The sequence below is a fragment of the Portunus trituberculatus genome, chromosome 31 (genome assembly GCF_017591435.1).
Source record: "Portunus trituberculatus isolate SZX2019 chromosome 31, ASM1759143v1, whole genome shotgun sequence".
In the NCBI taxonomy this organism is placed as follows: Eukaryota; Metazoa; Arthropoda; class Malacostraca; order Decapoda; family Portunidae; genus Portunus; species Portunus trituberculatus.
The window spans coordinates 18386363-18398862 of NC_059285.1; the positions used below are offsets into that span (position 1 = coordinate 18386363).

The 12500-nt window shown below is 38.9% G+C and overlaps 1 protein-coding gene across 5 annotated transcripts in view; it reads right to left on the minus strand.

Moving 5' to 3' along the window:
- Positions 1 to 12500, minus strand: part of LOC123511146 (myocardin-related transcription factor A-like) — a 109918-nt gene that overhangs the window by 39526 nt on the left and 57892 nt on the right. The window lies entirely within an intron of this gene.

Here is a 12500-nt window from a genome sequence, read left to right on the forward strand (position 1 = left end):
TCTCTCTCTCTCTCTCTCTCTCTCTCTCTCTCTCTCTCTTTCCACACTTTTCCCTCACCCAATCTTTCCTCTCACGTCATTTCCCTCCCCCCTCCCACACTTCCCTTCCAAGACATGAGGTGCCAAGCGTGGAGGAGGAGGAGGAGGAGGAGGAGGAGGAGGAGGAGGAGGAGGAGGAGGAGGAGGAGGAGGAGGAGGAGGAGGAGGAGGAGGAGGAGGAGGAGGCACATATGGGCGATGATGGGAAGGAATGAGGAAGGAGGATTAGAATGGGGAGAGAGAGAGAGAGAGAGAGAGAGAGAGAGAGAGAGAGAGAGAGAGAGAGAGAGAGAGAGAGACCCTGCAATATTACCTCACCTCTCTCTATCTCTCTCCCCCTCTCACTTTACCACCACCACCACCACCACCACCACCACAATCATGCATGGAGACAGTGACTGCAATCTCTCTCTCTCTCTCTCTCTCTCTCTCTCTCTCTCTCTCTCTCTCTCTCGGGTATAGTTTCATTGTTCCACTTTACTTTAATTTTATCTTCATATGTTTCTTCTTTAATTTTTTCTCTTCCTCCTCCTCCTCTTTTTTTTTTCTTCTTCTTCTTCTTCTTCTCCTCCTCCTCCTCCTCCTCCTTGATCTTATCTTGTCCCCAGCTTCCTGTTTGCTTCTCCCCTCCTTTATCTCCCCTATCACTGCTTCATTCCACCAAACAATGCAGGAAAAAAAAAAAAGGAAAATAGAATAGAAATATATAATCAGTGAATCAGAATATAAGAAAGGAGGAAAATACAGAACGTGATGAAAACTGAGCCTGACGTGACCTCAATCTTCGTCCAAACGGCCCTAATAACTCTCCTGTCTGCTCTTCACTAAACTAATCTACCTGTTCAGAAGAGAGTGAAAAAAAAAGAAAAAGAGAAAAAAAGAAAAGATGCATAACAGGAAGTTTATTTATTTTTCTTTTCTTTTTATTTTATTTTCGTTATTTTTTACTTTTTTATTTTGTTTTTTTTTTCTCCTTACAACACCATCTACCACCAGGACTACCAACATCGCCACCACCACTACTACTATAGCCTTTAAGTCACTCACTCCACACATGCATCACCACCATATCGCGCACCACCGGCCACTACATCATCACAATTACAGATCTTTTTTTCTTTCTCTCTCTCTCTCTCTTTCATTCTTTTATTTATTATTTATTTATTTATTTTTAGAGTGCATGTGTTTTTTTTCGCACCTTTTCTTTCTCTCTTGTCTCTTTTTTTTCTTTTCCTTCTTTCACAATAACAGATGATTTATTTTCTCTCTTTCTCTCGTTTTGTATTTATTATTATTTTTTTCTATACTGCATGTGTTTATTTTCTGTTCCTTTCCTTTATCTCGTCTCCTTTTTTTTCTTTTCCTTCTTTCACTTTTTTTTTTGCTCCTTTTCTTTTCTTTTAACTTTTTTTCAAGTCTTTCTTCGCTTCTTTTCTTTCCCTAATTTAGTTTTTCACTTTCTTTGCTCCCTTTCTTTCTTTTTTTTTTTTTGCTCCTTTACTCTCCCTATTTTTTTTCTTTTTTCCGCTCCTTTTCTTTCGGTAACTTTTTTCCCCCTTTTATTTCCTTATTTTTTTTTTCTCATTTTTTTTTTTCCCCTCACATTTTCCCTTATTTTAGACACCTGTTAAAAAATTCCTTCCAAACATGCTCCTCGATTTATTTTCAGTGGTATAGTCCTTAGGTAGACAGACGGACAGAGAAATATAGAGACAGACAGACAGACAAGGAAATCAATAGACAGACAAGGCACAGGCAAATGTAAAAAGAAGACAAAGACATGAGAGAGCTAATATTTTCTGTAATGTTCCAATTTTAGTATATCTACCGCCAAAACAAGACAAAGTGACAGAGAGAGAGAGAGAGAGAGAGAGAGAGAGAGAGAGAGAGAGAGAGAGAGAGAGAGAGAGAGAGAGAGAGAGAGAGAGAAAGGGGAGAGGGCAAGAGAAAGATTGACACAGTGATAAAGATGGACAGGCTTAGAAAAAAAAATAGAATGCAGAAAGAAAGAGGACATGACATACATACAGACAGGTATACAGACATACATACAGACATACATACAGACAGGTATACAGAAAATACAAAGAAAAAAAAAGAAAAAGACAAATAGAGAAAAGAGAGGGCAAGCAAGAAAGAAATAAAGAAACACACACAAAGAAAGACAGACAGACATACACACAGATACACATCCATACATACATACATACATAAGAGCATAAGAAAAGAGGGAAGCTGCAAGAGGTCGCCAGGGGTACACGAGGCCAGTCACTGTGTATTTCAAGCTACCTAGTTCCATCTATCCTCCCCATCCATGGCCTTATCTAATCTTCTTTTAAAGCTCGCTACTGACTCACCCCCGACTAACATACAAGCGCATTCCTCAGCGAAAAGTACCGTAAAATATCGGTGAATTGATATATACACCCACGAAAATATTATAAATGGTTAGTTGGAGATAGAAGGAAGGAAGGAAGGAAGGAAAGAAAAAAGAAGATATAAAAGTAAAAATCAAAATAAAAACAATGATAGAAAACACTCTACTCTGTATATCTATCACAACAAAACTAAGGTGATATACAAAATAAAACAATAAGACTAAAAAAAAAAAAAAAAAAAAACTGGAAAAACAATAAGACTAAAAAATGATAAAAAAAAAATAAGAAAAAAAAACTAACGACAAAAAGAAAAAAAAAAAAAAAAAAAAAAAACAATAACAAGACTAAAAAATATATAAAAAACAATAACAAGACTAAAATTCAAAATAAAAACAATGACAGGGAAAAATAACACACTAACTTGTGCATCTATCAAAACAAAACTAAGGTGATAGACAAAATAAAACGATAACAAGACTAAAAATAAAAAAAAATAAAACTGATAAAAAAAACCCCAGTAATCTGCACATTTACCTTTATAAAACTAGCACGTCGATCTTTACAACCTCGTAATCACCTTAAAGGGAACACTTACATTAACATTCAGTGCTTTTTTTTTTCTTCTTCTTCTTCTTGAGGGGTTAAGGATGGTGATGGGCAAGGGATAGTGATGGGGGGTGGAGGGACAGGGAGGGGCAAGACTCGTTCAATTTTTAAGGATAAGTTTTCGCATTTAACTTTGAAATAGTAATGGTGGTAATAAATAATAACAAGAAGAAGGGAAGAGAGTAGAGAAGAGGAGCGGAGAAAAGAATAAGATAGATAGAAATGAAGAGGAGAGAAGAAATGGAAGAGGAGGAGAAGAGTCAATCACAATAACAAACCACCACCACCACCACCACCAACAACAACAACAACAACACACCCACCCACCCACACACCCACAAACCAGGTCAGCAAGCACCAGGTAATTTGCACTAATCACTCTTAATCAACCACAGTAATTAGGAGCAACCAGGTGAACGGACTGGCTGAACTACCCTTAACACACCTGAGATTTACCTGCTAACACCCACGTTCGAGTACCCTTCTCCCCCCTTGACCACCCCTCCCTTTGACTATTAACCCTCCCTCCCTCCCTCCCAGCGCCGGGCAAGGTCTGTGTATGCTAATGTTCTGGTGTTGCTCCTCCTCCCTTTAAACACACAGGCGGCAGCAGCAGCGGTGAGGTAACTGGATGCGCTGGATGGGATGTGGATGTCAGTGTGTTTAGTTGTGGTTCTATTTTATTTGTTTTCTTGTTGGTGGTGTTGTTGTTGGGTGGTGGTGGTGGTGGTGGTGGTGTTGTGTTGTGTGTTTGGTTTAATGTGTATGTTTATTTTATCTTTTTTCTTCGTTTTATTTTGTTTATCTATCGTTACTTTACCTATTAGTGTGTGTGTGTGTGTGTGTGTGTGTGTGTGTGTGTGTGTGTGTGTGTGTGTGTGTGTGTGTGTTTCAGATCTGTTTTATTGATCTATTCATTCTTTTATTTTCATCCTGTCTTATTGAGCTTGCCTATTTTATCTATTCCATTTATTTATTTATTACCAATCATATATCTCTCTTTGATGTGTGTGTGTGTGTGGAGGGACTGACGTTAACAAAAAAAAAAAAAAAAAAAAAAAAAACTTCATGTACTGTACCTATCAAACAACCCCACTTAACTGTCACGTGGCGAGAAAAACAAACTGCGATAACTAAACAAACACCAAACCAAGCGTAATATTAACCCCTTCAGTACTAGGGCGCGTTTTAATATTCATTCTGCTTACTATTTGGTGATTCGATACAGCTTCAGAAACTTATGTGGGGGATTAAAATAGAGAAGACTGACCATTATTATTCCCACCTCCATAGAGCCTTCCTAATGTCAATAAAACCGTCTAATCACACACAAAACTCGGTAAAAATGCGTTCCATGACTGAAGGGGTTAAAAGTTTATAAAGCACTTCACTATTCAACTCACAACACAAGGCCACTCACACTCATAACATCACTGAGGTTGCAGCTTGACGCGTACCCTACACACACCACACGCCACACCTGTTCTGTTCTCCTTACCACTCCACCTACACCCTCATTGCATCTACACCCAATGACTTACACCCATTTTCCTTCTATTTTTTTATGTTGCCATCTTTCACGCCATCTTGTAACATACTGTGGTGGATGTCGCTGCAGTTCTCAAGGAATTTTGCGGTTCTAGTGGTTTTTTTTTTTTTTTCATTTACTTCTATTTGGTTTGTCGTTCTTTAATTTCTTATTCTACAGCCTCCTCCAAGCTAGCTACGAACTACAAAATCGTTTCTTTGTATCCCTTTTTTTTTTTTTTGTTTTTGTAGATGGTGGAAGTTAATGTGGTACTCAATTGGAAGTGTTTGCGGTTCTGATGATAAAGTTTTAACATTTACCTCTATCTGGTTTGTCTTTAATTTCTTATTCTACAGCCACCTTCAAGCTAGTTACGAACTGCAAAATATTTTCTTTGTACTTTTTTATTTATTTATTATTATTATTATTATTATTTTTTTTTTTTTTAGATAGTGATGGTTACTGCGGGTTCAATTGGGAGTTTTCGTGGTTGTAGCGTTAGTTTGATATTCACTTCTATTTGGTTTGTCTTTCTTTAAATGTTTATTCTATAGCCACATCCAAGATAGCTACAAACTACACTTGATTTTTCTTTGTATTCTTTTCCTTTTCTTTTTTCTTGTTCTTGTAGACGGTGCTAGTTACTGCGGTACCTAATTGGCAGTTTTCGTGGTTCAGGTGATAGTTTTGACATTTACTCAGCCATATCTGTCTTTAAGTTCTTATTCCACTTACATTGAAGGCAGCAAAAAACTGCATCTTTTCTTTTTTATCCCCATTCTGCCCTTGTAGACGCTTTTAAGGATTTTACACCTTGCTTTAAATGTTGCTTTTAAACTGTAGCATGTCGCAGTGAACAGGTCAATTAACAAGACTTCTGCATGGTAAAGAGAGGAAAACAGCAGTGAGAAGTTGATTACTCTGTGGCCTTCGTCAATAGAGTCCTCGTAAAATAGAATCCGTGGAAATATAAATAGCTCAAGAATGCAAACTTTTAGCAGCATCTTGATTTGAACCTATCACTGTATTCTCCTTTTTAGTGAAGTCAAATTAAAAAGGAGACACGAAAAGAAAAGGCAGCTTCACGAGTGGAGTGGTGTAGGAAAGGAATGGACTCAGTAATGAGGTTGTTAGTGGCGTCAATAGGGAGGTTTGAAAGATGATTAGATTAACTTATGGCAGCGGATGACAGGTGGAATATTAGTGGCATGTCTTCACACACATCAGGGTCTGCCACGTGTAGTGTTGACGGCTTCCTGCACCTTGCCATGTTCTCTCTAGTTACTCTGTTAACCTTTTCAGCACTGGGACGTATTTTTGCCCTGAGTTTTGGGTGTGATTAGACGTTTTATTGACATTAAGAAGGGTTTATGGAGGTCAGAAGATTAATGGCCAGAGTCTGCACTATTTTAATCGCCACATGAGTTTCTGAAGCTGTATAAAAATAGTAAGCAGAATGAAGGGGTTAATGGAGTTTTTTCCTCTAACAATTCTTAACACTAAAATATATTATCCACCTCCTTATCTTACCACCATATCTACACACTAATGCATAAACACCATCACCACCATCTTTTTCCCTGTTTCCTTGCTTGATATTACTTTTTTTCTGTTCTTTAACTCTTTACAGTTCTCAACACAAGGGAATATAATGGCCACGGTTATCTCCTTATCTTATCACCATAATACATGAATAAACACCATCACCACCACTATCAATACTTGTCTTTCTTTCCTCTTTCTTGTTTATTTGTATCATTTTTCTATATTCTTCACTTCTATAGTTATCAACACCAATAATATAAAGCCCACAGTAACGTCACTATCTTATCACCATACCTATACACCATTATATCAACAAACACTATCTTTCTTCTCCCTTGTTTTCTTTCTTGTGCTATTTTTAAGTCCTTCACTTCTACAATTTTCAACACCAATGAAATAAAGACCAGGAGCACCTCACTATCTCATCACCATACCAATACACCAATACACGAATAAACACCACCACTAACACCTTTCTTCCTTTACAACTACAACCAACACAAAAGCAAAAACACCACCACCATCACCATCACCACCACAATCACCAATACTTCCTCCTCCTCCTTTTGTTGTACCCACCCCTCCACGACCTTCTTCATCTGATCACCCCCTCTTAATCTCTCCCTTTCTTATCTCCCATCTCTCCTCACCTACCGCCAACCCGCCCACACCGCCGCGGCAAGCTTACGTCACATTTCTACCTGCGGGCTGATTTGCACTCTCACACTGCTGCTGCTGCCACTACACACACACACACACACACACACACACACACACACACACACACACACACACACACACACACCCTCCGACCCACGCCCACCACCACCACCACCACCACCAGGTCATCTCGGCGCGGGCAGCAGTAGCAGTGCCCGCCGCCCACACACGCTTCTTTCTCTCCTGAAGGGCACAGACGAAGGTGAATGTGTGTGTGTGTGTGTGTGTGTGTGTGTGTGTGTGTGTGTGTGTGTGTGTGTGTGTGTGTGTGTGTGTGTGTGTGTGTGTTGGATTGTGTGGTGTATTTCTGAGGGCACTATAACAGAAGGATTGAGGAGGAGAGGAGAGAGAGAGAGAGAGAGAGAGAGAGAGAGAGAGAGAGAGAGAGAGAGAGAGAGAGAGAGAGAGAGAGAGAGAGAGAGAGAGAGAGAGAGAGAGAACAAGCTGATAAATAAACACACACACACACACACACACACACACACACACACACACACACACACACAGTAAAGCCAACCAGACGCACATGCACTGACACATTTCCATATCAATTATACACACACACACACACACACACACACACACACACACACACACACACACACACACACACCCAGCCACACAAGGAGGCGACACATGCATAACACGAGAGAGAGAGAGAGAGAGAGAGAGAGAGAGAGAGAGAGAGAGAGAGAGAGAGAGAGAGAGAGAGAGAGAGAGAGAGAGAGAGAGAGAGAGTTAAGACTAAGGTGTCATGGGGTGTAATCTGGGAAGGGGGAGTTGTGCAGCAAATAGAGGGGAGGGGTGATAGTGATGGTAGCAGTGGTGGTGGCGGGGGAATGTAAGAAACACAGACCGCCTCCCAAAATAACAGGCAGCCGTCACACGAAGATCCAAACAGGACGTGACGGTGAAGTGACGTCACGGCGCGGACCAATGGGGGATTCGTTGGAGGGGAGGGCGAGACGGACGGGACCACGTGACGCAACACACCAATGAGGGACAAGTGACAGATGTAAACACGAGTGACGCAACGTGACGCGGAGAGAGAGAGAGAGAGAGAGAGAGAGAGAGAGAGAGAGAGAGAGAGAGAGAGAGAGAGAGAGAGAGTAGGCGGGGATCCGGGATGACCAGTTCTTTCTTAGTTTTGTTAATGTTGTTGTTGGTAACTGTGTGTGTGTGTGTGTGTGTGTGTGTGTGTGTGTGTGTGTGTGTGTGTGTGTGTGTGTGTGTGTGTGTGTTTGACTGATAAGCGCGATCGCTAAAATCTTTTCTAAGTTATTCTGAGATGTTGATAAGATATGAGAGAGAGAGAGAGAGAGAGAGAGAGAGAGAGAGAGAGAGAGAGTTTTAACCCTTTGAAATATCACTCAGACAAATCGATAAGAAGGACAGCTATACTCTCTCTCTCTCTCTCTCTCTCTCTCTCTCTCTCTCTGTGTGTGTGTGTGACCTCCGCATCACTCCCACGCGTTCAACAAAACTCACCGCCAATTAGTGGGGTTGAACTTTGAAGAATACGAAAAAATAACAAAATAAAATAAAATACAAAGAACAACAACAACTGGTCCCATTACTAACACCTTTTCTTTCTTATATAACAGTAATTACAACGGTCACACTAATTACTACTACTACTACTACTACTACTACTACCGCTATCGATAAAGACAAGAATAACAACTCTTTCTCCTTGTCTACTACTACTACTCCTGTATCTACTACTACTACTACTACTACTACTAGAGAGAGAGAGAGAGAGAGAGAGAGAGAGAGAGAGAGAGAGAGAGAGAGAGAGAGAGGATAGGCAAGGAAGTATGGAGGAAAGGAAGGAAGGAAGGAAGGAAGGAAGGAAGGAAGGAAGGAAGGAAGGAAGGGCAATACCAGGAATCCATTTTCTCTCATTAACTCATATTTTCCTCAGAACTACATGAATGAGCCTCTCCTTACTCACCTCTCCTCTCTCCCTCACCCTCTCCCTCCCCCACTCCTCTCCCTCCCCCCTCCTCTCCTCCTGTTTACTCACTCATTTGCATTATTGCCCAACCTCACCTTACCTCTCTTCGCTTACTCATTACCCTCTCTCTCTCTCTCTCTCTCTCTCTCTCTCTCTCTCTGCCATTCATGAAAACGTGGCAAATTTTAATGTTTGTTTTCATTTTTCTCCTTTTGTTTACTTTATTTCACCCTCTCTCACTTTCCCTTCCTCTTTTTTTTTTTTTTTTTTGTTCTAAGTCATCCCACGTATCTTTATTTTTCTTTCCTCCTACGCATCCCTTTCTCCTCCTCTTCCTCTTCTTCCTCCTCCTCCTCCTCCTCCTCAGTCTTATATTTCACCACAATTCTCTTTTTTTTTTCTCTTTTTTATGATGTGCGGTTAGTGTTCTCTCTCTCTCTCTCTCTCTCTCTCTCTCTCTCTCTCTTGAGGTGTGTACGTAAGTCTTATCTATGCAAATTAACTACTTCCTATTAATATTATTCCCGAGCTAAGCAAGAGACAGATACGCACGCAATTATTTACAAATGCACGCAATTATAACAACTCACTCACACACACACACACACACACACACACACACACACACACACACACACACACACACACTCCATTTAATTAGCTCACTCACACAAATTGATGCTTCCAAGTTGTATAAGTGTTTAATTACTGTTGTTGTTGTTGTTGTTGTTGTTGTTGTTGTTGCTTGCTTGTTTTTTGTTTATTTATTTATTTATTTATTTATTTTATTCATTGATCAGTTTTCATTGCACATTTTCTTTCCTTATTTTTATTTCATTTGTTCATCTTATCAGTTTGTGTGTTTTCTTCTCTCTCTCTCTCTCTCTCTCTCTCTCTCTCTCTCTCTCTCTTGTCGTTTCTTTAATTACTATGACTGTTTTTTTTTCTCGTTGTTTTTCACCTGTCTATTTATTCTCACTCTCTCTCATTCCTGTCTTTATTCTTATTCTTTATCCTTCTTTTCTTTATTCTCATTCCACATTCCTTCTTGTCTTTATTCTTACTTTCTCATTTTTATTATTATTTTTTTTATCATTGTCTTTATTCTCATTTCTTCTAATTCCTGTTTTTATTCTTATATTTTATCATTCCTGTCTTTATTCTCACTCCTCATTCCTTCTCCTTCTTATCTTTTTTCTTATTATTTCTTATCTTTACTCCTGTCGTTATTCTCTCTCCTTCTCATTCCTGTCTTTATTTTCTCTCCTCCTCATTCGTGTCTTTATTCTTACTCGTCATTCCTTCTCTTTCCTATCTTTTTTTTTCTTATTCTTTGCCATTTTTATTCTTTTCTATTATTTCTGTCTTTATTCTTTCAACTTTCTATTTCTTTCATTTACAGACAGGTAGCGCACGTTGTATGTAAATGAGTACCCGTTTTCTCTCTCTCTCTCTCTCTCTCTCTCTCTCTCTCTCTCTCTCTCTCTCTCTCTCTCTCTCTCTGCGAGTTGATTTGATAGATAACTTGTGTGTTTCCGCTGTGTTGCCTATATGGGTTATGTTGCGCTGTTGCTTGGTGGTACGTTCAGCCTTATTGGTGTTTTTATTATTATTTTTATCTATTTATCTATTTTTGATCTATTATTTTTTATTTCTTTATCTATTATTTGTATCTATTAATTCATGTCTTGTTAAAATTCAAGGTTTAGTACATTATTTTTTTTTCTTTAATTTCTATCTTGTATAATATTAACTAACCTCTGCTACTTTTTTTTTTATCATTATTTATTTAGTTTTTTTTTCCTCATTCATTTATTGTTACATTATATTTACTGTCTTGTATAATGTTAATAATCTCTTCTGTCTACTACTACCATATTTTCTTCTTTGTTTTCCTAATTTGTTTGCGTCTTGTGTCAGATGGTCGTGTGTGTGTGTGTGTGTGTGTGTGTGTGTGTGTGTGTGTGTGTGTGTGTGTGTGTGTGTGTGTGTGTGTGTGTGTGTGTGTGTTTTGGGAGGTGGGTGAGGGAGATGATTATATGTTACAGTCAGCTGGGAGATGTTCATCCAATTTAGCAACAGTGGTGGTGGTGGTGGTGGTGGTGGTGGATGTAATAACCATGATGAATATGAGGGAGAGAGAGAAAAAAAAGGAAAAGAAAAAAGAAAACTATAAACAAAATTAATAATATGAGCCAGTTTAACAAGCATAAACAAACAAACAACAATAAACAACAAACCCGCAAACAGATCTATCTATTCTGTTTTCTAATTCATTTCCAAAAACAAAAACAGAAAAAAAGGACAAAAGACGAAAAGTTTAGGACATTAACCCTTTCAACCCCAAACCAAAACAACAAATAAACAAAAACAGAACAAACAAAAAAGTAAACAAAACCACAACAAACAAGTAAACAAAACAACACAAACAAAAGCCACACCTGACACACACCTGAGGACGTGCACCAATCAACAGGTGTGTCTTGGTACGCGGCTAGAAAACAAGGTACTAATCATTTGCCTGTAGTAACAAGCTGACTTTCTCTTCACTCATTCACTCAATCCATTCATCATTTAGCCTACATACTGGTGGTGGTGGTGGTGGTGGTGGTGGTGGTGATGGTGGTGGTGGTCCCTTCACTTATACTGTCCCCAATAACACCTAAGTCCATTCACCACTCTTCTCTCTCTCTCTCTCTCTCTCTCTCTCTCTCTCTCTCTCTCTCTCTCTCTCTCTCTCTCTCTCTCTCAGGCAATCACCACTCATCCATGTATCCTAACTTTCCAACGCTCTCTCTCTCTCTCTCTCTCTCTCTCTCTCATTACTATTATTGCCTCACTCACACTTACTCACTCACTCACTCGCTGATTCATTCCCTCTCTACTTCATTAATTACTCTTCCGCTCTCTCTCTCTCTCTCTCTCTCTCTCTCTGAAACAATTATTCAATATTTTTTTTCATTTCTAATTAAGTTTTATTCATTTTGCTAATTCTTTTATTCCTCTTTATCACTACTATTCATTCTTATCATTAGGTTTTGTTCACGTGTCTATTTTTTTTTTTTTTTCGTTTATCAGTGTCTCGTTCTGGAAATCTTTCGTTCATTTCTTTTTTTTTTGGTTTACTTTTTATTTTCCAATTATTTTTTTCCTTCCTCTGTCCTTTGTTCTTTTTTTCCCTGATCCTCCTTCTCCTTCATTTCAAATTACTCATTATTACGCAGTCTCTCTCTCTCTCTCTCTCTCTCTCTCTCTCTCTCTCTCTCTCTCTCTCTCTCTTCCTTTAAGTGTCTCTCCTTCCTCATCATCCAATAATTCTTTCTTTTATTCCTCCACTATTATCTTCCTTTAAATTCAAGTGCCTGTCCTTAGTCTCTTATCTCTTATCTTTGAATGTCTCTCTTCTTTCCTTTCTTCCTATCATCTTTAGTGTCTATTCTTCTACTTCTTTCTTCTTTATTTCCTTCATCACTTACCATCATTTACTTAAAGCTATCTTCAAACATCTTTCCTTCACTCCTTTATCTTTTATCTCTCTCTCTCTCTCTCTCTCTCTCTCTCTCTCTCTTCACTCCTCATCAGTTATTAGTACATATATAAACATTTAACTCTTCTCTTTCTCTTTCTCTTCATCCCTTTTCACTCCCTCCCTTCATTCATTCACTCCCTCTTCACTCCTACCTTACCCTCCCCACTCCTCGTTATCTCCTCCCTTCACTCAATCACT